Here is a 25,464-nt window from a genome sequence, read left to right on the forward strand (position 1 = left end):
CTTCCCAACCAACTTACTGTGGGACAATTAGTGACAGAGAAGAGCTATTGCTGTTGGAGGAGAAGAAATACAGGAAAATTTTAGTGAAAATCGTCCTATTATACTTCCCACTTAGAAACTGTGCATCACACATGAAAACAAAGAGCTTGAAATTTTACCTACGAAGATAGATTTTTTAAATACATCTTTGAAAAAGGGAAGGACCAGTCAATTCTTTCTGAGATGAGGCAAAGACAGAGTTGATTAAGAGATGGAGAATGTGGACCTTGCTGAGGAATGTGGCCTAAGTGGTGTTAAAGTCCACATCATAGAGTTTTCTGGGAAAAAAGTATAAAAACAAATAAGGGGGGTTGGGATGAGTAGGGGAGAGGAGATAAGAACTGAAGGGGCTCCAAGACATAACCCGGCCATTGCCTGTGGAATTTCTGGGCACAGAGTGAAGGCTATTGATACGAGCATATTTATTCATCCTTGATTCACTCATTTATTAAACGCCAGACGTTTGGCTAGATGCTGAGTTACAAATGTGCTCCCTCCTCTCAAACAGCTCACATTAGTGGGAGAAGCCAGGACAAGAGCCAATACTCATGATGCCCAGTGGTGAGAGTTATGAACCATACGTGTGGGAGGTGCTGAAGCACAGAGCATACACCTGACTCCGACTGTGTGTCAGGAAAGCCCGAGCTGAGCCTTAGAGGGGGTCTAGAACAAGGTGACATTTATTTGCTCATTTTCAAGATACAGGTGTCTCACATGTAATGAGAATGCCTGTCCAAGTGCCAGGCTCATAGCAAGCACTCAGGAAATATTAATAATTATCATCATCATTGTCTCATATTGTGCCCCTCCCCTCCATACACATTCTTAGAATTTTGGCTCTGGAAGGGGTTGAGAGATGATCAAGTCTGATCCCTTCATTTTCAGGTGAAAGGTGAAGTGACCCAACCAAAAGCATAGGATTGATCATCATTGGAGTGATTGACACACCTGTTTCTCATCCAGAGCTCTTCTGCAGAGGTTCTCAAACCTGAGCGTGCATCAGAAGCACATGGAGAGCTTGATGAAACAGATCGCTGCCCCTCCCACCCAGGGGTCCTGATTATTCTGTTCATCTGGGTGGGGCCTGAGAATTTGCATTTCTAATATGGTCCTGGAGAGGCTAATGCAGCTGGATCCTTTGAAACTACTGCTCTGCAGCAGGCTGTCGTTCACCTCTGTGGATGGAGCTAGCAAAGGGTTAATAAAACATCAGATGGTCGGTAATTTTACAATGGACATTGATGAATTTGGCCTTGGAGGCAACTCACTATAGTGAAGAATGGCTACCCAGAGGAAAGGACCAGACGTTTGCTGCCAGGGTGCTGAGCGGTGAGGATTTTAGAAAGGTTGTGATGGAGAAGGAAGCCATTTGCCTGCCTGCGACCTCCTGTATCCCTATGTTGGTGACAGAGTAAAAGATAAAGCACTAGGCGTTACCCAAAGTGACTTGGATGTGATTAATACTCAGAGCTCCTCGAGCAGAAAAGGTGGGCATGCAAGATGCAATTAAGATGATAAAGAACCCCAAGAAGCAGTGCTCAGCAGCAAGCTGGGGACGCTGAGCTGAGGAGGAGAGCTACTGTGCGTCTTCTGCTCTGCGGAGTCTGCTTATGAGATATAGAGATGGGGTTCAGGATTCTGCCATGCTCATCAGGATAGAGAAGAAAGGTAATTGGAAAGGGTATTTGAAGACGTGGGTGTTTGTCTCCCTCCCAGGAAGGATAGAAGCTCACGCAGTCACGGACAACGATGTTGATGAGGCTTTCAATGGGCAGTGGGTAGAAAAAGCAATTGCAATTTGGTTTAAATTCAGCCCACGTCTGACTTGGCTAGTAATTGATAGAGGGAAGTAAATGACCTGAAAGAGGTACTCAGTGTGATTCATAAGTCTTGTGTGAAATTCTAAGGCAGCATAGGTTATATACACAGGGCCCACGCTGCCGTGCGGGAGAAAATTATTTCCAGTGCTGCTTCGTCTCGCCTCTCTGTGCTCCTTCTGCTATTCTGGACACCCTGACCTCTCTCCAGGGCCAGGTAGAAGCTCCTATATGCCATAAAAATTATCGTTCCTTCTAGTTACAATAAATTAACTAGATTCATACCAAATGACCAAATGGTGATTTAATGCATCGATTCAGGTCAATGTCTTAACTCCAATAAATAACCCTGTGATGTGAAGGGAAGCAGAGAGGTGGAGAAGGGCTCCCAGAGTGTATATTTGACTGCCCACTCAGCATTCCTGCTTGGATCTCTAAGAGGCACTTCGTTTTCCATGGCTAAATCTGAACTCAACTTTTGCTGGTTCCCCCACCCCAACGTGCTCCTCTCCTACTCTTCTCCATTGCAATCTATCGGCAAACCCTTTTAGGTCTGCCTTCAGAATAGGTCCTTAATTCAACCACCTCTCTTCTCTCCTCTCCCCTCCCCTCCGTGTTCCCACCTTAGCCCAGGCCACCAGCATCCCTTGTTTCAAATATGGCAGCCTCCCCACTGTACTCCCTACTTCCACTCTCTCTTTCTCTCTCTCTCTTCCTCTCTCTTTCTCTCTCTCTCTCTCTCTCTCTCGACAGGCAGTTGTGCACAGAGCAGCTAGAGTAATCTTTAAAAAAAGAAAATCAGATTATGTTGCTTCCTCTGACCTCAACTCTCCAGTACTTTCTCCTAATACAGTAAGTGACGTAAAATCAACATTCTGACCACTCTTATCAGACCCTACTGGATCTGGCCCCTGCCCAGTTCTTCAACTCCAATTTCTCCTCCCTCTCACTTGCTCACTCTGTTCTGACCACGTTGTCCCCTCCTGCTCCTTGAACACTCCTGTCTGTTTTCCATCCCAGAGATTTTCTGTTTGTTTTCTTCCCTGACCAGAATTCTCCTTCCCAATCCTTGTACTGCCTGTTCCCTCATTTCCTTACATCTCTCCAGATGACACCTCTACAAAGAGAACTTCCCTGACCACCCCACTCACCACCGCCCCCTGAACTCTTTATCTCTTTCCCTCCTGTATTGGAATTCTTACGGAATTGTGTACACTGGCTTGCCAGTGTAATTCTTGTGTGTCTCCCCTTTAGAACATAAGCACTCCGAGAGCAGCTCCTTGTCCTGTTCATGACCGTACCCCATAGCAAGAATAGTGCCTGGCACAGAGTAGGTACCCCAAAGTATTTGTTAGATGAGTGAGTGCTATTTATTAAGTACCCACCTAGTAGGTACGTCATTGTGATTGTGTATGCATTGGCTCATTTGTGCAAGCCACAACTCTGTGCTGCAGGCAGCATTGTCACCATTTTACACACAAACAAATGGAAGCTCAGAGAGGCCATGTAAGTTTTCCAGGATGACACCATTGGGAAATGGTGCAACTGGACCTGACCTGAGGCCCTTCTGGGGTCCCCTGGCAGATTAATGTTTTAGGGCAAAGAAGCCCTCCGAGTACATCTCTAATGATGGCATCGATAGTAATAATAGCTAGCACTTACAAAGTACCTACACCGCGTCAAGCACTTTTTATATTATTCTTTAACCTTCTGAGCAACGCTTTAAAGAAGGTATTTATTGTTGTCCTCATTTTGTAAAAAGAGGAAAGAGGAAGCAGAGACAAGTTTAGGAACTTTGCCAAGGTCATTTGACCAACAAATGGTTAGGCAGATTTGAAACCAGGCAGTCAGACTCAGAGCGCTCACACATTACTTCTGCTCTTCCTGCCTGAAGTCACCCCCTTCCCCGCTCCACACACTGTCTTCCCCACAAAGGTCTGCACACGCCATTTCCCCGTCCCTCATTCCCCTGTCCTCCCCCATGAGGGCTGTGGCTTTGTCTTATTCTTTTCTGTATCTAAAGCATCTAGAAGAGGGTCAGGCACTGAATGGAAAATGGTGTATGTTGAATAAATGAAGGAAGCAGTGAAAGTTTCAATAGGGAATTTTTCTATCATCAGATTGTTTAAAATTTCCCTTTTGAGCCAGTAACAAATGGTACCACCATGAATGCCTGATGTTAAAAAGAGTTATCCTGTAAGTTTTTGACTATAGAAGCATCAAACAGATGCGCATATTTATAAGAGGGAAAAGATTTTGCATCACCTAGAACCCTGTCACTTAGTTCTTTCTAATACATTTTAGAATCTGGAAAGGATGGAGCGTTGATAAGGGCCAATGGAGCAGATACAGGGCTGGAACAAACTGAGAAAACTGCTGTGAATTTGCATATAGAAAGCATGTGAAATGTGTGTGTGCATACACAAATGTCCATGAGCAGTGTTCGTCCATAAGTATGTGTGCATTATCATTCAGGGTCTAGTTAAGAAACAGAATCCACACGAGTTACTTTAATAGAAAGAATTTACCATAGGGAATTGATGAAATAGCTGTTGAAGCACAGAAAAGCAAAAAGGGAACACTGATGTAACACAGGATTCACATAAAGATGGTCACTGCAGGAAGCATCTGGGACTTCTAGAGCTGGGAGACGAAGGGGAGAGGTTGAGGTCACCAGAACTGACCTGCTGGTGCCAGGATGTAGGCTCTTCCCGGGGCAGTGCAGACAGGAACAGTAGCAGGCCCCTCTTCCTCCCCCAGCCTCTGGTCTTCCATCCAATCTCTCCGATGGTGGAGCCTAACAAGGAGGCAAGGGGCAGAGGACAAACAGAGTTTGCCAAGTTCCGGGCCCAGGATCCCTGAGCAAACTGTAGGAAGGAGATTAGAGCTGAGCGACAGCACTTAATAACAGATAGACAAAGCTCCTTTACCACGGCCATTACCCTTGCACACCCTTTGTAGGAGAATTAACATTTATTTGGACCTAACTTGTGCACCAAGATGCTTATTAGCAACCTCACTTGAAGATTCCATATCAAAGAATCCTTTCCCTACTCCAGTTCTTGTGAAGATGTGTCTATCTATTCTCTACTCTCAATAATATGACAACTCTTAGCTAAATAACAGTAAAATAGCTAACATTTATTGATTACTGAGTTCCAGGTACTTCGTATTTACAAATATCCCATATAATCCTCATTATAACCCTCTCAAATGGGTAATATTTTTATCTCCAATTTATGGATGAGAAACTGAGGTACATAGGAATTAAGCAATCGACCCAATTTTATAAGTTTATATGTGGCTAAGGTCCAGGATCTGATCTGTGCCCTTATCTTTTCTACTTTATTGCCTCAGATTGTTTACTGACTAGATCTCTAGACTGGGAATCAGCTGATTTAGGCATTAGAGCAGAGTTGTGGTTAGAACGAGTGCATTAGAACTGGACAAAGCCGGTTGTAAATTGGAACTACTGTTCTTGCTAGATGAGTGGCACTGGACAAATGGACTAATCTTACCATGCCTTAGTTTCCTTTTCTTAAACATGAGAATAAAGATTGTATTTGCCATAAAGGTTATTTATCAGCACTAAATGAGGTAATTCATGTACATCACTCAGCATCATTCATTATCTGTAAGTGTTAATAGCAGATAGCTGTTTAAAAAATTATCCTCATTATTTTCCAGTGTAAAATCGGGAAATCCTGTGTACTTCAGTTGTACCTGAGAAAGGTGGTATTTGGTAGTATGCTTCTAAGGTAGATTGCTAGCCAATTTTTGGACCACTGGGCAGCTCCAGCCTCATAGGCCCCCATGACCTTGGAGGAGCTGGGGGGCTGACGCCGCTTCCAGAGGTAAGAAGGACAGCAGGGTGGGCAGCAGCAGCTGAAGTGTGGGAATCTGTGGCAGGTCAGATTCGCAAGACGCAGAGTGGCAAGACCTGGTCCAGACACAGCAAAAGGCTCCACCATCCTTTGCTTGACACCTGAGAAGAAGTTTCACTGAACTCCCCTCCCCCTATCCTGCTGTGATAGACTGAATGTTGGTGAGTAGATTCCTAGAATTTATTGACTCGTTACCTTACATGGCAAAAGGGCTTTGCAGATTTAAGTTAAGGATTTTGAGATGAGGAGATTATCCTGGATTATCTGGGGGGTGGGTCCAATGTAATCACAAAGCTCCTTATAAGAGGAGGCAGGAGAGCAGAGGAGGAGAAGGCACTGTGGTGATGGAACCAGACATTAGAGTGATGGGACCACCAGGTGAGGGATGCCGGCAGCTTCTAGAAGGTAGAAGAGGCAAAGGAATGAATTCTCCCCATGGAGCCCTCAGAAGAAACCAGCCCTGCTAACACTTTGATTTTAGCTCCAGAAGACTCATTTTGGACTTCTGACCCCTGGAACTGTAAGAGAATAAATTTGTGATGTTGTAAGCATCTAAGTTTATGGTAATTTGTCACAGCAGCAAAAGGAAACTAATACACTTCCCAAATAACTTAGTCATCCCCTTTTCTTTGCTACTTTCTATCTCTGTACTTTGTTCAAACCTATACTACTACACGTATCAGATCCTGTTGTGTCTACTTGCTGGTCTGTCTATCTCCCCTACTTGACAGACAAACTCCTCAAAGAGACGGGCCTCAAGAGCCACAGAGCCTATCAGAGGACTTAGTACATAATACGCTACAGAAATTCTGGTGACCTAAATCATAGTGTGGATTGCATGTTACTCTCCCAAGCTGTCTTAAGTCTGTGACTATACAGGACCTTCCTAAGTTACCCTCCTTAGCTTAAAAGCATTAAAGATGGTATCAGGAGTAAAAAAAACTATACTCTAAATTTATACTCACTGAAACAACAGCATCCTTGATCCCTTTGATATTTCTCTGGTTATGGTCAACCTAAAGGTCAAAGCAATAATTTTCCACTGATGGATCAAGACTCTCGAGAAGGGTAGGAAGGAGACAGAAAATGTGTGGTGCGATTTAGGAGGGTTAAACCAAATATAATTAAAGCAAGAAGTGATCAGAATATGCAGCACCTGTTATTTTAAGGAAAATAAATTCATGAGATTCAGCTTTCAGCATGACAGAGAAAAAAAGGGATGTTTTTCACACTCTTCACAAGATGTTCCGCAAGACAAATCTGTCCCCAGGAAATGGGGGGAAAGGTCACACAGGAGCCAACGGAAAGTCACGGATGGAATTCATTCTGTCACATGGCATTGTCTCAATTAAAATACGACCGGGGAACTGTCATTTAGACTCTTCGGAATGTTTTATATAGAACATTGACAGGGCTTGTTTATTCAATAGGAGACCCTCTGAGAGCTTCCCATTAGGTTTGCAGTCTGAGATAATTAATGTGTGAAATGGTCTATTGCCTCTGTTTGAGAGGAGCTGTCTCAGATGAGTGGGAACTTGATAGTCAACAAAGCAGAGTCCCCTGGGATGTCCGGGGTTTGTGTTATTCTATTGGATGGTGCCACATCTGGGGTTCTGTCCATGCCACGCTGGGGTCACAAGGACCTGGAGACCAGACACATTCCCTTGGGCAAGGTCTTAGTAACAGGCAATGGGCTGGGGGAGGAGCGTGGTTTAGAGGGGTGTGGCACAGACAAATCATGCTCAGGAGTGATCGCGGGTACAGCGTGGGCTCATAAATCAGCTCTCGGGGAGCACAGGGCAGGGGGGAACTCAGATTCACTTGTAATGGTTGCCAATTTCCATGGTGTAAATATTCCTACCATGACTGATTTCAGTTGACTAGCAAAATTCTGAAAATTTAATGACCGGCTCTTGCTGGCCAGTACTAACCAGCTCCAGAGTACCACTGGGGTGGGGGCGGGTGGTTTGTGGCTAAAACAGGCATCAGGGGGAATGCATGATAGGCAGAAGTCCAAACAGAACTTACCAGGAATAGACTGCAGGCGGGCCTAAAGCCTCAGCTTGTCTGGGAGATTGTGCCTCTGGGAAGCTGACCCACAATTTTCCAGCCTTGTAGTGACCTTCAGGAATGTGCTGTGGTTATGGCCAGTGCACCTGGCAGGCAAGTGGACATATGGCTAGAGACTCCAGAACTTCCTGCAAAGCCAGGAGAGAATAGATTGAAACTGGGTAGTCACAGTGGTGACTTTTTTGTTGGTCTACTATGTGCCAAACGCCATATTTGTATACATTACTTTTATTCCTCATGACAGTCTTTCAAAACAAGTGTTATTCTTTGCATTTCTTAGATGAGGCAGGGGAGGTGGAGAGGGGTTAGGTACCTGCCTGACATCATACTGCTAGTAAGTAGCAAATTCTAGGATTGGAATCCGAGTGTTTCTGATCCCAGGAGCTCCCTTCACATGATCTGGAAATGGGGGAGAAGTTGGATAAACTAACCCAGCTACTTTCTTTCCCCCAGGGGAAATGTCTCAAGCTTGTGTCAAAGGTGGACTGGATTCTAGAGTCCTAATTCACTGGGTTTGGCCTGGGGGCAGCCCCTGAGGCTGTAGATGACGCTTGAAGTCAGGTGCTAGTCAAGTAAGTTTCTGAGCACTGAGCCCTTGAACCCTGTAGGTTGGGGTTTGGGGAGCTGGATACAGCCATGAAGGGGAGGGGGCTGGCACAATTAGACAGAGGGTCAGAAGCACAGCTGGAGAGAGTGGGGTTCAGGGCAAGAGTTCCAGGCCAGGAAGGAACTCGGCTATGGGAGAGCGTTTCGGGTATGTGAAGGAAGCTGGTCTGAACACTCACAGAGAGGGGTGGTCCCCTATGTGGAGATCGCACAGCGGTCACCAGGTGGGGCTTTCCTCACCCAATTCTCTTTCCCAATTCACGGAGGCTGTTGTGAGGAAATTGTTATCGAACCAAAAGAATGATCAGAGCAACACAGACAAACACCAGCTCCGCAGTCCTAGAGGATCTGAGCCTGTAATTGAATGAGGCGATTAGCTTTGGGCTTTCTCTGCAGCTGATCAAATCGCCACCACGTCATAGTCGTGCATCTGGAGTTTCCTGGTGCTCTGCTTGGCTCTGTGCAGAGTTGAGACAGAATGACCCTGTCTTGGCGACAGCAGAGGTCCCAACCCTGTGTCTTGGTGGGAGGGGAGGGGGTGCTCAGAGGGATTGAAAGGGTTCTGGGGATCCCTACGTGTATACCTATGTTCTCAGTCAGTGGCTACTCAAGGTACAACTATTATCCTGTGGACATTTTACTGATATTTTAAAAAAAGGAATTTTACAATTAAATAGAGGAGAACCAGAACCGGTAGGCAGCAACCGAGACAGTTAAGTATAGTCACGCATCGCTTAATTACGGGGGTGTGGTCTGAGAAGCGAGTTGTTAGGCAACTTTGTCTGTGTGAACATCATGGAGTGTACTTACACAAACCTAGATGGTATAGCCCACTGCACAGTTAGGCTATATTGTACGAATTTTATGGGACCACCATCGTATATGCAGTCCGTTGTTGACAGAAATGTCTTTATGCGGGGCATGACTGTAGTTTAAAAGCAAATCATTTCCATTAATTGATAATGGACAATCTAAAACTTCTCCCAGAAACACTGATGTTTGTGTATGTGTGTGTCTGTCTGTATGTGTGCATGTATGTATCTATATGCGTGTGTGTGTCTATGTGTGCTTGTGTGTCCTTGTGAAACAGAAAGGAGGGAGGGAGATAGAAAGAAAGAGGAGCAGTGAAACAGGACTTGGCTGTGGGGCTATGCGGAAGACCAAGCAGGAGCAGGAGAATGTTGACAAGACAGTAGGGAAAGAGCAAGACAGAGAGACAACGAATATGGGCTGAGACCAGAGACGAAATAGAGTGAGAATTCAGAGCAAGCTCTCGGAGGAACTGTCAGTTGGCTCTAAGTTTCTACTGTTTCTCAACAGACTTCTGGCTCCAAGAGGCTCCAGTTCATTAGGGGCCATCGGGAATCCATGTCAGGTCATGATGTCCAGGAAAGAGAAGGGAAAGGGGATGGCTTTGTGGTTGACCGTCTTACTCAGACAGGAGGGCTCAGGGGACCTGTGCAAGCTCCTCAGTATCGGCCATGCTTCAATTACGCTGCTGGAGAGACAGAGGCTTAGCTCAGTAGCAGGCAGTCTGGGGCAGAAAGGAGGGAACAGGCCACTTTCTGCAGCGCTCACTCCCATATCCTCTGGGTTGTCGCCCCACAGAGACTGCCAGGCCCTCTCCCCAGAGGAGCTGAGGATTAAGATGGATCAGAGGACCCACCGCAGACTCAAACAACTGTGCTCTTCCAAACAGCTCTTCATTACCACATTGCGTTTAAGTTTTAGCTAAACATTTCATTTATTCTTCTTAAGAGGTGGGATTGTAACGAATGCAAAAAATGGAGTATAAATCCTTCCTTAAATATTTTTACTTGGGGCTGGCCAGGTGGTGCAGCAGTTAAGTGCTCACGTTCCGCTTCTCTCAGCCCGGGGTTCACCGGTTCGGATCCCGGGTGCGGATGTGGCACTGCTTGGCAAGCCATGCTGTGGTAGGCATCCCACATATAAAGTAGAGGAAGATGGGCATGGATGTTAGCTCAGCAAAAAGAGGAGGATTGGCAGTAGTTAGCTCAGAGCTAATCTTCCTCAAAAAAAAAAATAAAAATATATGTATATAAAAAAATATTTTTACTTATTTTCAGTATTTAAAAAATTTTTCTTAAGATCTAGTTTTGGGGGCTGGCCGGGTGCGTAGTGGTTAAGTCCATGTGCTCCGTTGCGGTGACCCCAGGTTTGCAGGTTTGGATCCCAGGCATGGACCTAGCACAGCTCATCAAGCCATCCTGTGGTGGCATACCAATAAAATAGAGGAAGATTGGCACAGATGCGAGCTCAGGGCCAATCTTCCTCACAGAAAAAAAAAATCTACTTTTGAATTCATTAAATGGAAAAAAGTATATTGAAACCCCATATTTACATGAATGAGGACAAATGAAAGATTAGAAGAGAAATAGTATTTCAGTTTTACATTAAAATGGAATATTATAATTCAGAGGAAAATTTTACAACAAAGAAAGACATCCTGCATAGAACTAATCATTTCCTTTAAATCATATAGAAATGTACCAAATGCTTACAAAGAAATGTAGCTTTGAAATAGCCGGCTTCACAGTGCGACCATCTTAAGAAGCGTCTTGCAGACTGATTAACAGAAAAGAACTTAGTGGTGAATCTGCCTTCTGTCTGAACAGGCCACTCATCACTATTCTGTTCTTTTTTTTTCTCCTAAAATGATAAGCTTTGAAATATCAGGTTTTGACTAGTAGTTTTCAAATTCCTTAGCATAGAGTTCTCATAACTTTATTATAATTTGTTATTGGTCACAAAAGTAATTCACGTTTATGGTGTAATAGTTGCAAAATATAAAAAATGAAAAATAAACCCTGCATTAAAAGAATGAAAAGTCAAATCCTGCAGAATCTCAGCACCCTGAGTTAATTACTCTAAAAAAAATTGGAGTGTGTTACCTTCTAGCCTTCTTTCCATGCTTTATTTATTTTTTTTAAAAGAATCTTAACATGCATTGAGTTCTTTATATTAGTTTTTTCCTGAGTTAATTTTTAACATTTTCCTATGTCACTAAATACTTTTTAGACATAATATTTAATGACGTCATACATTACTTAGCCCTTCCCATCTCTTCACCATTTTTTGCTTAATATTTTGCAATTCTGAAAACTCTATGATAAATATTCTCGTACAAAGATTTTTGAGTGAATCCTGGTTGTTTTCTTAGGATACATTTCTAGAAGAAGATTTGCTGGGTCACATGGTGTGAAGAGATTTAGGTCTCCTGATGTAGCGAATGTCGCTCAGGTCTTTTTAGCCTGTCCACACAAGTGAAGTCACAGGAAAAGGAACAGCTTTTCTCAGCCTGAGAACCCCTCCTCTTGCTTGAGTAGCTGCAGTTACTTGAGTCCCCTGGATATCTTTCTTTTCCTCTCCAGCATATCCAGGAATTTCAGGAGGGTGCCTCACACAGGTTGGCGCTGCCTCAGACACATGGGCACCCTCACTGCCCATGTGCTTTGGGAGCTGCTGCTGACCTGCTCCTTGGTGCTTTGGGCTGCTGGTGCTCATCTTCCCACCTCTCTAATCTACACTGACAGAGGGACCCCATTAAAGGGATTCTTGCGTGGTGTGATGTTATGGCCTTGGTACCCCTAAGGATCTCTGGTTTCAAGTGTAGCTTTTCTCTCCCTGGAACACCCCAGGTGGCTGGATCTGGACAGGTCCAGTGCTTGGGCACTTGCCATGTGTTTGGGACTGCTACCTCCTCCATTTGGAGACCCGGTTGCCTGACAAGTCTGTCTGACTCTTTCTTCCCATGGACGATTTCTTCCCAAGGATACTGTATTTCCTCTTAAAATGTAACATTAGGTGGCCCCATCTAAGTTTACCAAACATGTCTGAACTTCAGATGAGGATGTAGTTCTGGATACTTCCAAGACAGCTTTTAGCTTGCCTTCCCAGCAAATTAGTAAATTTAAATAGATATTAGGATAGAAGGCTGTTGCCAGGGATAGTCCAATCTCTGATCCAGCCGGCAGGGATTTTCTCTGTACTATGTAGGACTAAACTGTCCTTCAGAAAGGATGAGTCCATTTACATTTCTAACAGAAGTGCCCACTTCCATAAGCCATCAACAATATTAGATACCATCTAATCTAAAAAAGGATTTTGTCAACTTAGAGGCAAAAAATTATACATTCTTTTCTTTTGCTTAATTTATTTCTTTTTTCCCCTGAGGAAGATTTGCCCTGAGCTAACATCTGTTGCCAATCATCCCCTTTCTTTGTTTGAGGAAGATTTGCCCTGAGCTAACATCTGTTGCCAATCTTCCCCTTTTTTTGTTTGAGGGAGATTCACCCTCAGCTAACATCTGTGCCAGTCTTCCTCTATTTTGCATGTGGGTTGTCATCATAGCATGGTCGACAAGTGGTGTAGTTCTGCACCCAGGATCTAAACCTGTGAACCTGGGCCCCCAAAGTGAAGCGCACTGAACTCAACCACTACACCATGGGCCAGCCTCCAACTTTTTGCTTAATTTTTAAAATCTTGAAATACATGTATTTTTCTCATTAACTTTTATATTTTGAGGATGTTAATTAACCATCTCTTCATCAGGTGGGATACTTTCAGTTGCAACCAACAGAAAATCTAAGGGATTTATAATGTCATAAATAAGAAGACCCAAGTAGGACAACTCTGAAATTGGTTAATTCGGGGGCTTCATGGCATTATCAGAGACCCAGGTTCTTTCTGGCTTTCTACTCCGCTGTCCTTGACATATGGCCTTGCTCTCAGCCTCATACCTTCACAGTCTACAGGTGGTGGCTCATAACTCTAGAATTCATCTCCTCATCACAACAACATCCGGGGCAGAAAGAGTCTCCTCTCTTCCATAAATCTCTTTTCAAATTTGAGTAAAAACTTTCCCAAAAGACCTAAAGCTGACTTCCCTCTATAGCTCATTGACCAGAACTCCATCACACGCCCATGATGACGAAGTCTTGGGCAAGGGCGATCACCGTGATGGGCTTAGATTAGTCACTACTTGACCCTGAGTCTCATGGACAGGGGAGTAGACACCTAAACAACTCTCCTAGCAAGGAAGGGGCTCTCCTAGCAAGGAAGAAGGGGGAATGGACTTTGAAGTGGCTTCCAACAGTGTCTGCTACACCTCGACTTTTATATATGAAATTCTAGTTTTGAAACAGAAAGTAGCCCATCTCAGATCTTTCTCAGAGCGGAGGCTGTGATGTCAGAGGAATCTCTTCATTGCTAACGTGCGATCCTCAACAGAGGGGCCTGCACCTCCCTGGAGGTCAGAAGGTTGAACCCTCGGCTGCATTAGAGTGGGACTGCCACATAGCTCAGACTCCCCCGACTTAGGAGGCAGAGGCATTGAAATCAAGGAGTCTGAAAACACTTCCTTTTCTCCTAACAACTTCTTCAAGTTCCTAAAGGACTTCATTTCCCTGAGGAGAGTGTGAGGTATGTATCTAGTACTCACAGAGACCACTTCAGACGTCCATAATGTTCCCTTACTCCTGTGGCAGCTGTATGAGTTTTCTTCGGCTGCTGAAATGAATGACCATAAACTTACTGGCTAAAGACAACACAAATTTATTATCTTCCAGTTCTGGTGGTCAGATGTCCATTTGAAGTTGGTCTCACTGTGTTCCAATCAAGGTGTCCATACGGCTGCAGTCCTTATCGAGGCTCTAGGAGAAAATCCGTTTCTTTGCCTTTTCCAGCTCCTAGAAACCACTCACATCCCTCAGCTCATGGCCCCTTCATTGTTCTAGGAAACCAGCAATGGCAGGTTGAGTCCTTCTTACGTTGTATCACTCTGACTTTCTTTTCTTTCTCTTCCACCTTTAAGAACATGGTGATTACACTGAGCCCACCTGATAATCCAAGATAATCTCCCCACCTCAAGGTCACCTGCTTAATAATCTTAACTCCATCTGCAGCCTTAATTTCCCTTTGCCATGTAACCTGACATATTCACAGGTTCTGGGATCAGGATGTGGAAATCTTTTGGAGGAGTCATTGTTCTCCCTACCATGGTAAGTAGGAAAATAATTCCCTTTTCCTCCTCTATAATCTTTCTAAATGTTACTGTGGTATTTGTAGTTCTCAGAGTATCATAGTTAGAGTACTTCTGGCCTGAAAATAGTCCTGCTTTGGTTTTCTAGAGACCATTTGCTTAATCTCCCTCTGGGCCCATAAGGGCTGTACTTCTGGGTTTTTGCTGAAGATACAAAATTTGGAATCAGAGCAAAGAGCAAAAATATCTCTTCTTCCCGACTTTCTAAGCCTTTCTGCTCCTAAGCATCGATATTTCTAACCAGTCGCCCATTATAGCATCTCCATCTCCCTGTGCTCCCATTTAGGGCTCTTCTGTGTGTATTCATTCCCCTTTCGTATAGCCTCCTTGTCGGAATAAATCCATCTCGGAGCAGAGAGTCTTCTTACTCCCTTTCGGTTTTCTTTTCCCATTTCACGAGTCTGTGGAAACCACACACTAGGATGCAGTTGGCCCAGCACTCGCTCCGACAGGTCATACAAGTTCACCTTTATATTAGAATTTGCCTTAGGTTGTTTCAACAGGTAAGACGTAATATCCTTTTGCTCTGTTTTTCTCTTCTTCCTAATCTCGTTTGTTACACAACATGTTTTCTCATCCTTCCATAATCCAAACTAATCACAAGAGGAAAAGAATACTTGCATGTGAGATGCCAGGGCAGCAGAGAGCTCGCAAAGAAAACAGAAGGAAATTGAGCACAGTCTCATGGTCTGCCACACACAGACTTTGCACTTGGCCTCTGTAGATTATTGGTGATCTGGGAAACACCAAAGATGTAAGTTTTCTTCCTCTTTTTGACTGGTTCAGTATTGGCTTTCGGGTTGCAGTAGCCTAAATATGTCCAGAAAGGAAGCTCAACAAACTCTGACCTCATAACTCAGTCCATAAATTCTGGATCTTTCAGTGATCTCTATTTAGCCAGCTGTAGAGCCCTCTGAGATAGAAAGTGTTATGGAAAGCCCGATGGCCCTCAGGCTGTGTCGGAAATATTACTCAGTATCAAATTGAAAAGAATAAACGTATTTGAATCATGCTGATTGCATTTTCTTTACGAACTGGTGTGGAATCCTTGTAGCATACTCTATTTGGGGTTTCTATAACCCAGGAATGGGAATGGACATCTCGCCCTTGGGTGCCTTTGAATAATCAGTCACTGACTTCTGAAGATGCTGTGCTTGGCTACTTGGGGTCTATGTATTTTTTGAAAAACTGAATCCCACAAAGGGCTTTTTTGTTGTTGTTGTTGGTAAGGAAGATTGGCCCTGAGCTAACATCTGTTGCCAATCTTCCTCTTTTTGCTTGAGGAAGATTGTCGCTGAGCTAACATCTGTGGCAATCTTTCTCCACTTTGCATGTGGGACGTCACCACAGCATGGCTTGAGAAGTGGTGTGTAGGTCCATTCCCGGGATCTGAACCTGAGAATTATGGGTGGCTGAAGCCAATGGAGCACTCGAACTTAACTGCTATGCCACTGGGCCAGCCCCCACCAAGGGCTTTTTTTGTAAGCATCTCTGCTTCTTAGACCAAACAACTTCTGGTTCCCCCGAAACCCGAGGCCTCTAGGGTTCCTTTCCAGCCAAACGCTTACAGAAGGTACCTGCGTTTCCTTCCACAACAGAGAAGAAGGCTGATCAAGGAAAGCCTGAAAGGAAATGACTAGAATGGGGCAGGACCTGCCACCTTTCTTCCCCTTTCTCCCCTTGTCACGCACAGGCATAATGGCACAGCTCTGCACTGTCAGTTAAAGCTGTTACCAGGCATTATTTTCTTATCATGTAAGCTCCTCTCCTCCCATCATGTCATTTCTTAGAGCCCTGTAATTACCCAGCGGTGTGCATCCGGGCTGTCAACAGGATCTTCTGAGTGAAACATAGCTAAATAAATTCCTGTAATGAGGAAGGAACATAATCAAAGGTGGGTCTCTACCAATCTCTTCCCCAGTTGTGGTCTGCCTCATTCTCACTGGACTGCTCGCTTATTCACTGCAATGCTAACACGACTGTGTCCCAGTGAGGGTGAGCCTCTCTCCTTGCATTCCAAATGGAGCCCACACTCCCAGGGCCCCCTGTGTTTGTGTAAGATATGGAGACCAGCATTGAGAATAGGGAGGAGGCTCTCCTCTTGAACGGATGCTTACAAGAGGGAGGTTGTGCCAGCTCGATTACTCCCTGTTTTAAAGCATTTAAAATGTAAGCAGCCCTCTGCTAGCTGACATGATTTTGTGGGGCTCAGTCTACTTTGCTGTTCTTAAGCGGTTAGTCCTTGTTCATTAGGCAGAATAATGGCCCCCCCATAGATATGCATGTCCCACAGAACCTGTGACTATCATACACGGCAAAGGGAATTTTGCACGTATGATTTAGGTTAAGGACCTTGAGATGGGGAGATTATCCTCGATACCTGGGTGGGCCCAATGTAATCATAAGGGTCCTTATAAGGGAAGAAGGAGGTATGAGAGTCAGAGAAGGAGAAGCGATGTTGAAAGGAGAGGTTGGAGTGGTGCCATTGCTGCCTGGAGCCGAGGAATACAGGCAGTCTCTAGAAACTGGAAGAGGCAAGAGAACACATTCTCCTTCGGAGCCTCCAGAAGGCACGCAGCCCTTCTGACATCTTCAGTTTAGCCCAGTGAAAGCCATTTCAGAATTCAGACCCCAAGAACTGTAACATCATACATTTGTGTTGATTTAGGCCAAAAGTTTACGGTGATTTGTAACAGCAGCAGAGGAAATGCTTTCCCCAAACAGAGCACATTTTAATTAGGCTCTTTCCGTGGCAAGGATTCCGTGCAGCTCAAACAATGAGGTGTTTGTTCTGAGGAGGCCTGTGCTCAGAAGCCCACCCACTAGGAAGAGCAGGACCTGGAGGTGGCTCCGGGAGCTTCAGCAAGGGACCTGGTGGCTTTTGGCCTGACTCACCTCTTTGGTGTGTCTGTATCTCTCTTCCAGCTAGCTCATTTTTTTTCCCAATTCTCTGCTCTCTGGGCTTTATTCTGGGTCTCTGTTGTTTTTTTCCAATTCCTCCTGCCTCATAACTTTTCCCTGAGAATGGGGCATCATGGTTGCTCCTCTGCCCCAGAACGTTCCCTCAGCTTCAGATTTCTGTTATCTGCTCCATTCTTTCAGTGTGTCTTAGTTCACATTCCTGAGGGAGAACCTGGTTGACTCAGCCCAGTCACCACACTGGACCGTGTCATGGGCTGCTGGTTAGCCTGTAAGTGGACTGTCCTTAGGTCACGTGCCACTCCCGGTCCAGTCAGCTGTGGCCAGGGGGTCAGAGTGATGTGTAGGAAGTGTGGCTGCCTGCAAGCTATGTCTTTACAAGGGCATGGCTGCCTAGAAGGGGCAGCAGGTGGAGGGGGCACTAAGAGTTGTTGAAGCCAATTGAGAGCACAAAAAGCAACCTAGGAAGCTGATTTTCTTTCTGAATCAAGAGTGTACAGACAACTTCATATGGAATCTGTCACTAATAAATTGCAACGAACCTTGTAAGGCATCCAGTGACGCCACCTTCCCCCTCCTTCTCTTGCTGACTCTCCAAGCCACAATGAATATCCATTTTCTGGCCCCAAGGAGCTGGGGTTTTCTAAGGCTGATGCACAATGAGGTAACGCTTTCTGTAGAGTTTGGTCAATGGCATAAAAGGCCAAATCAGGAGGGATCAGGGCCCAGGAATAAAACAAAACCAGCAGCTAACATCTATCAAGTACCTACTATGTGCCAGGCACTGTTTTAGAAATTTGGGTTACACCTGTGAACAAAACAGCTCCCTCATGGCTCTAAAAAGGAGAGGAAGACATAATAACAACCAAATTCTCCCGGGTGAGGCTGGCCATTTGTTCAGAACCCAGTCGCAGGCACCAGGATGAATCTGGCCCAGCACATGGAGTGTCAGAGGAGCCGAGCAGCAGATAATGGGCAGGGATCCAGATAATAACACAGAAACTAGGATATAATTTGGGGGCTTGGTTTCTGAGGAATCAGACAAGAACCCAGCCTAAGGCCCCATCATAGTACCCTGGGCAATGATTTTCAAACTCTATTAGCAGGAGGAGCCTCCCCTCGCCCCCACCACTTCTTGACGTGAATCTCATGCTACCGCCAGATGTGTAAAGCAGACGAAAGCACAACTCTTCCTTCTGAAGCTCGGTTCAGAGCCTGCTCTTCTATCCTCTCCCTTTCTGTTCCCTATTTCTTGGCAGCCCCTTGGGCATCTCTGTGAAATTATTAATGCGATTCAAAAACCACTCCCTGGGACATCTCGTTTTTAGGCTAAATACCTCTAGTTCCCTCCATGACTCCTCAATGCACTTATAAGCTTCCAGAACTGTCACTAATCTAGTTACCTTTTCCCAGGTAAACTGTGTTGTGTCAGTGTTGCTCAGTGACTATCAGTGGTCTGATCACGACAGGCCATCACCACACTATCGCCTTCTCTGAGCTGGAGTCCTGGAGGCACCCTGGGTGCCATCTTCCCATGTGTATATCCACTCTGCCATCTACATTTTTGGTGTTATTAGCTCATTCCATAAATTCTTACTGAGTCCTAACTACGAGGCTCGATATTAAGCCTTTTGTCTTAAAGTCTGGGGCTAAAAGAACAAATGAAACATAGTCTTCATCTTGAAGGCCATTGGGGAAAGTGGGAGACAGGCAAAGGAAGGTGTGCTGGAGGTTTACTTGGCAAAGTTTGGTAAATGCTGTAATAGAGGCAGATGAGGGTGGGTGGGGGGGGGAGGAGCAGGTAATTCTCCCTGCGGGATGAGTTTGCTTAACTGGTCTCTAATCTAGCACTGCGTTCCAGTCCCTAACTGTGTGACCTGGGGGTAAATACCTGCCTCTCCCCGTCCCCACCTCCATTTTCTCTCGTTTAACATCAAGGAATGGGACTCAAATATTTCCAAGGTCCCTTCATGTTCCATCCCAGGTACCAATTACGGTCTTCCACAGCTTCTGATTTGGTACCCCCCAATTGGAGTGCAGAGTGCATTTTTCTTGTAAAAACACATTTTTCAGTAGTGATTAGGGGTACTTTCAGAGATGCAGTAACATTTCTCAGAGGAATGTTTATGGTTTGGGTGATCAAATCCTTATTTTTCCAGAATTCAGAAAAATCCCCCAAATCTCTATCCATTGCCTTGGATCAGCCTTGCTTCACATTGGGATCCTGGAACCCGATCACTAATTCTGGCAACACCCCTACTCTTGCTTCCTGGATTAGTGCATGCGTTTGCTTCCATTCTGACCTAAATTCCCATCCTACGCCCTTTCTGTTTTTTGTCTTTTCAAACCTCATCCAATGTGGTGTGTACCGAATGCAGACTCGTAGTGCTGTATGGGAAGTAAAACCTAGCTACTATTTATAACATGCTCTAGGACAATGGATTTGGAACTTTTTATTAACTTTTCCATTACCTTTTCTTATTTTCCTTATTTTCCAGTCATAATATATTTCCATTTGGCCAGTCATCTACTGGTCACTTAGATCAAATTTAACGTGAAATGATTTTTGCATGTGTGTATGAGGAAGATTGGCCCTGAGCTAACATCTGTTGTTAATTTTCCTCTTTTTGCTTGAGGAAGACGGTCCCTGAGCTAACATCCGTGCCCATCTTCCTCTACTTTGTATACGGGATGTCACCGCAACACCACTTGATGAGTGGTGTGTAGGTCTGCACCTGGGATGTGAACCTGTGAACCCTGGGCCGCTGAAGCAGAGTGTGCAAACTTAACCACTATGCCTCCGGGACGGCCCAAATGAGAAGATTTTTGTAATTGAAAGTGGACGTTGAATGTTTTTAGAGAATTTGTTTTGTCCTTCTTCTGTTCACCTAAACTACACTTGGTTTCCCTTTTTGGCAAAGGTGATCTCTTTTTCCTTCATACCGTAAATCCACATCTCCCATCAGTTAAATGTTGCTTGTCTTTTTTCTTTTGAACACATCCTCTAAAGGGCCGTCATTATGGTTAATGTCCTGTTAATGTCCTGTTACCTTGATTCCTGCCGCCTGTCCTTTTTTTTTTTTTTAAAGATTTTATTTTTTCCTTTTTCTCCCCAAAGCCCCCCAGTACATAGTTGTATATTCTTCATTGTGGGTCCTTCTAGTTGTGGTATGTGGGACGCTGCCTCAGCGTGGTTTGATGAGCAGTGCCATGTCCGCGTCCAGGATTCGAACCAACGAAACACTGGGCTGCCTGCAGCGGTGCGCGTGAACTTAACCACTCAGCCACGGGGCCAGCCCCGCACCTGTCCTTTTTGACATGATTTGTATCCCACTGGGATGCTGGGATTTCTAGATCTTACTTGAGGGATTTTTGAGACTTGTGGTCATTGGGCATTCCCCTCTGATCCCAAGCAGAGGTGTCTAGGGATTTTTTTTTTTACATTTATGAGTTTTGAGAGCAAATTTTCTTGTCTCAGATTTCAGATTACTCTTAAATTGGAGTAGTTCCCAATTTGGGAACTTTCTCTTAGCAGCCCCAATTGCAGTCTTAAAGCTTCTCTTGGTGCATCCCCTTTACACGTGGAGAATTTCAGGCTTTTGAGAAGAGGCGAAGGGAAGATTCCACTCCCGTCTTGAGCTCTCCCTGTACTCCTTTTGGTTACATCTTTGTCTCTTAAGCATTTACTCTTATCTGTCTTAAGGGTTATTATGACTTTCAGATAACAACTGAAAGTGGAATCAAAGATATCTTTCACAACTTTTCTCACCATTTTCTTTATCTGAACAATAGCCTGAATACATCACTATGCTGTATTGGCCATTGTTTTATAAAAATAAACAACAACAAAAACCCCAAACTCAATGGAGATGGTCTGACTGTAATAGTCCAGAGCCAGCCTCCCACACATTTCTTTTCTAAAGGAATCAGAAGTTCTTTGATGAGGAAGAGTCTGCTCCACAGAGACCTGTGCTGCTCTGCTCCTAGCTCTATAAAGCTCACCTTCTGTTGGCTCCCTCTTTCTTGTTTTGTTATCCTTTAACACTAGATATGCTGCTGGACTTTTAATGGCTCCCTTGTCTACTTTTAGATAACTTTTTTTGCATTCTTTCCTACCCTGAGAACTGTGCATATTTGAAAATTGACTTTGAATTTTCCAAGAGAGAGCGATGTTTTGGGTACAGAATTTCTACTTTGCTCCTCTTCCTAGAGATAAGTGAGCTGATTCCACCAACTAACCGCCTGACTGTGGACAGTCCCCTTGTCTTCTCAAGGCTCGTTATCGACACTTCACAGGAAGGGAAGAAAACGTTACTATGCTGGTTTGGGCAGAGCCAGCCTCATTGAAGACTAGGAAACTATTAACTGCCTACTTGTTCTACAGGGTTGGGGATCGAATGAGATAGCGGAGAGGCAAATATGGGCAGCTCTATGAAAGAGCGTATGCTAAGGTGTTATTATAGTATATCTCTTGTGGCATTATGCATGTTTGCTACAACATAGCTCTCTTTGTACTTATTTCCTTCTCATTTTCTCTATGTTTTAGAAGTTTGATACTCAACTTTATCTTAGAAGACCATGTGCTGTATTAGAAAGAACACAAAATTGAGAGTTAGGAGATGTCGGTGTTACTCCTGGCTCATGAACTGTAGTGTGCCATATAGATGCTAGTTTTCATCTCTACCATTAATAAAAATAGCTCAATAAACTGCCTACCATGAGTTAAACTTTTTTATATGCATTAGCTCATTCAATCCTCCCAACAACCCCTTAAGGGAATTGTTGTTATTATCCTCATATAACAGAAGAGGAAACCGAGGTTTAGAGAGGCTAAGTGACTCGCCCAACATCACCCCTCTAAGTGGTATTCGACCCCAGATTTGCATGATCCTAGAGTACCTTTCCTTTTACTTTACTTTACTACCATACCTCACATTTTTTCTAGTATCAATGATAATTTTAATAAGAGTAATACATATAGGTACATGCTACACGATCATCTACTTTATCCATCTCAAAATTGGTAGAACCAATCATTTAACTTTGGAGCTAAAATGAATGTGAACAATCGCTTAGTCCAGCCTCCTCAACTTACAATTGGGGAAGCTGAACCCCCAAGAAAGAAAGTGTCACTCCTAAGGAGGCGGTAAACCCCAGAGCTGACACTTGAATTCCAAACGACCTTGACTGCTCCATTTCCTGGTTTCTTCTCATTCATTGTGCAACTGATCATCACACTGTGTATTCCTCTTTCAGGGATCACAGATGGATCCTTGGATGGAGGCCATGGACTCACATGGTTTTAAAGAAGGAAATCGTGCCTGGTCTTTTCAAGGTCTTCTTTTGACTCAGGTTTGTCAGGTAGGTGACTTCCACCCTACCTTTGCAAGTTACAGTTTGCCAAAGGGAATAAACTAATTGCATATTGTCTCCCTTGATCACTCTGTTGGGCCTCTTGTGTCACTCTGCCAGTTTCCACTATAGTCTTCATGACGAGACCAACACTGACACTTGAGATGCTATAGTCTAACATATGAAAGGCCTCTGATTCGTGAATCCTTGTATCAGATGGGATACTGTCTGCTGCAAGTAACAGCAAAGGATCAGAAAACCCAGACCCAATGGGCTTAAACAGTAAGGGATTTATCGTCAAATAAAGCAAGAGGTCTGGAAGGAGGGACATTCTGATGATGGTCAGTTAAGTGGCTCCGTGACATCTGTGCTCTACCTTTCTGACCTGCCAATCTCAGTGTGCCACTTAGCTCCCTTCATGCTTTCAAAATAGCTGTATTATTTCTAGGCATCCATTCTTGCATTGGCCAATGTCCAGAGGCAGAAATGGGGACAATGGCAAAGAAGATGTTCCCAGGAATTACCCTCTGCTCACTGGTCAGAATAGGGTCACATGTCATTTCCTAAGACGATCACTAGTAGGGGAATAGAATTATCATGATTGGTTTAAACTAATTAAGATTTACACCCATGGAATGGAATAAGGCCAGCCTTCCCAGAGGTCTTGCAGAAGAATGTGGATTCCTGATGAACACTGGGGTTCTGATAGCAAGGAAGAAAGGGGAGTGGGGCCTGATAAGACCTCTTGACATGCTATCATACTGAAGTCACTTTAAAACTAAAAAGTCAAGCATCTTTGCATTATGTAATTTGTTACTTCTTTTTACCCAATTATATAAAAAATTTCTGCCCCAAAATTAAGAAAATTTTACCATTAAATTAGGAAGAGAATGGTCAGTGCTGGCAAGGGTGTATGGAAATACTCATATTCATTATTGACAACACTATAAATGGCATTCAACCTTTGGGAAAGCCATTTGGCAATTTGTATTGAGATGCAAAAATATCCTTGTGACCTAGTAATTCTACTTCCGGGCAGCTATTCTAAGGAATTAATCCAGACTAAGGGAAAAGGCTATCAACATGAAGATACTATTTCCAATGTCATTCAGGGTAAAAAAAATTTGGTAATAATTAACTGCGAGGTGCCATTGTGCAGTGGAAAAGGTATTTACTTGGCACGGGCAAACTTGAGTACAGACTTTGCCTTACCGCCTCCTTATGGCAGACCATTGAACTTCTCTGAACTTGTAACGATAATCATATTTTTGACTGACAGAATTGTTTGAAGATTAAAGAAAATGTATAGAGAGCTCTAGCTGCATATACAGTAAGTGGTATACACACACACATACCATCTAACACCAAGGAAATCAAAGTTATCTCCTTTATAGGCTTATGCAGCCATTAAAATTTAAATTAATTAAGACTTTGAGCCAGCAGAGAAACCTATTTATACAACAATAGAAAATGGAAAATCAGGATACAAAATTACTACCAAGTTAAAAAAAATTCTATGCAGTAAAAAACCCACACACACGTGCCAACATGTTAATAGGGTTATGTTAGGCTTAATAGGGTGATGGCTAATTTTCCCTCATTTTTTGTGTATTCTGACATTACGTTTATAGTGGAAATAAATTTTTTAATGCAAACCTATAAAAAAAACTTTGGATGGCTCTTTATTATTTCTTCTTCCTTTTTTTCTATGTACATGTCTGAGTAAAATTCTTCCATCTCCTTTTGGGTGGTCTGGCCTAGATTTATCCAAGATTGAGATTTGGTGTCACCTTCTCTGCATCGGTTGATGTATTTTCACATTTTTCTGGGAACGTTTTCTTCTGCCATTTCCCCCCTTTTAGCTTTCTTTGTGCACATTGGCCTCATGTTGTTAGTGTAATTCTCCTCCCCGACATTCTCTGTCAATATTCTCCGTAGGCTTCTCACTGGTTCTCTGTACCGATTTTGTCTCTTAAATTGCCTTGCATTGATTCAAATTCTCACTGTCTATTTCATGTCTTTCATCCCACAAATGCCCATCAATTGTGTCCATCTTGATGGCTGAGAAGGGCTTTCTGTTCATTAATTACTTGGCTTGCTTGCACCTGTTCTCCTGTCTGAAAAATTACTTATCTCCACACACCCTTTGCAAGAATATTGAGACATACTCAAATTGATGACAAAGCTGAAGAATAAGGTTAGAAAGCAAAGAACAAGGTCAGAATGCAGTTAGGAACCAAGAGAAGCTGAGCAGCTTCAAGGTCATGCCCAGAAACAGTCTGGTTAGGACACCGCCACTGGTGCAGCAGCTGCTGTCACTGCTGAACATTGTCACTGAAAATGGAATTCAAGCTGCCTCTTTGCTTTATGTGCTCAGCTAAGAATCAGAATTGGGGCTGGAGTGGCTCATGGGCCAGGTGTCCACACCCTCGCTGCCATGGTAGGGAGAAAGCTGGGAGACGGGACTGCCAAGACTCATACAAAGGGGGGCTCCCCTACACGGGAAGAAAGTTCAGACCCCAGGCAGAAGATAAATAAATAGACAAAACCAGTGTCCTCTGCACTTCTTAGAATCCTAAGGTCCACAAGACGTATGCTCTGACTTTAAAGTGTTGTTCTACAGATTAGACACCATCTTTCAAGCAGAATTCACCCAGGCAGCATTTCGTTCTGCCTTTTCATGAGCAGTTCTCTACCTCTGGCATTGTATTATGAG

The 25,464-nt window shown here is 44.0% G+C and overlaps 1 long non-coding RNA gene across 1 annotated transcript in view; it reads left to right on the plus strand.

The window, feature by feature from the left end:
* LOC139077410 (uncharacterized) overlaps positions 1-25,464 on the plus strand; it is a 170,450-nt gene that overhangs the window by 96,286 nt on the left and 48,700 nt on the right. Inside the window, exon 3 of the long non-coding RNA XR_011529908.1 lies at positions 22,653-22,757. This is a non-coding gene — a long non-coding RNA (uncharacterized lncRNA). The remainder of the gene's footprint in view (positions 1-22,652; positions 22,758-25,464) is intronic.

Source organism: Equus przewalskii, chromosome 19, assembly GCF_037783145.1.
Source record: "Equus przewalskii isolate Varuska chromosome 19, EquPr2, whole genome shotgun sequence".
NCBI classification, from domain to species: Eukaryota; Metazoa; Chordata; class Mammalia; order Perissodactyla; family Equidae; genus Equus; species Equus przewalskii.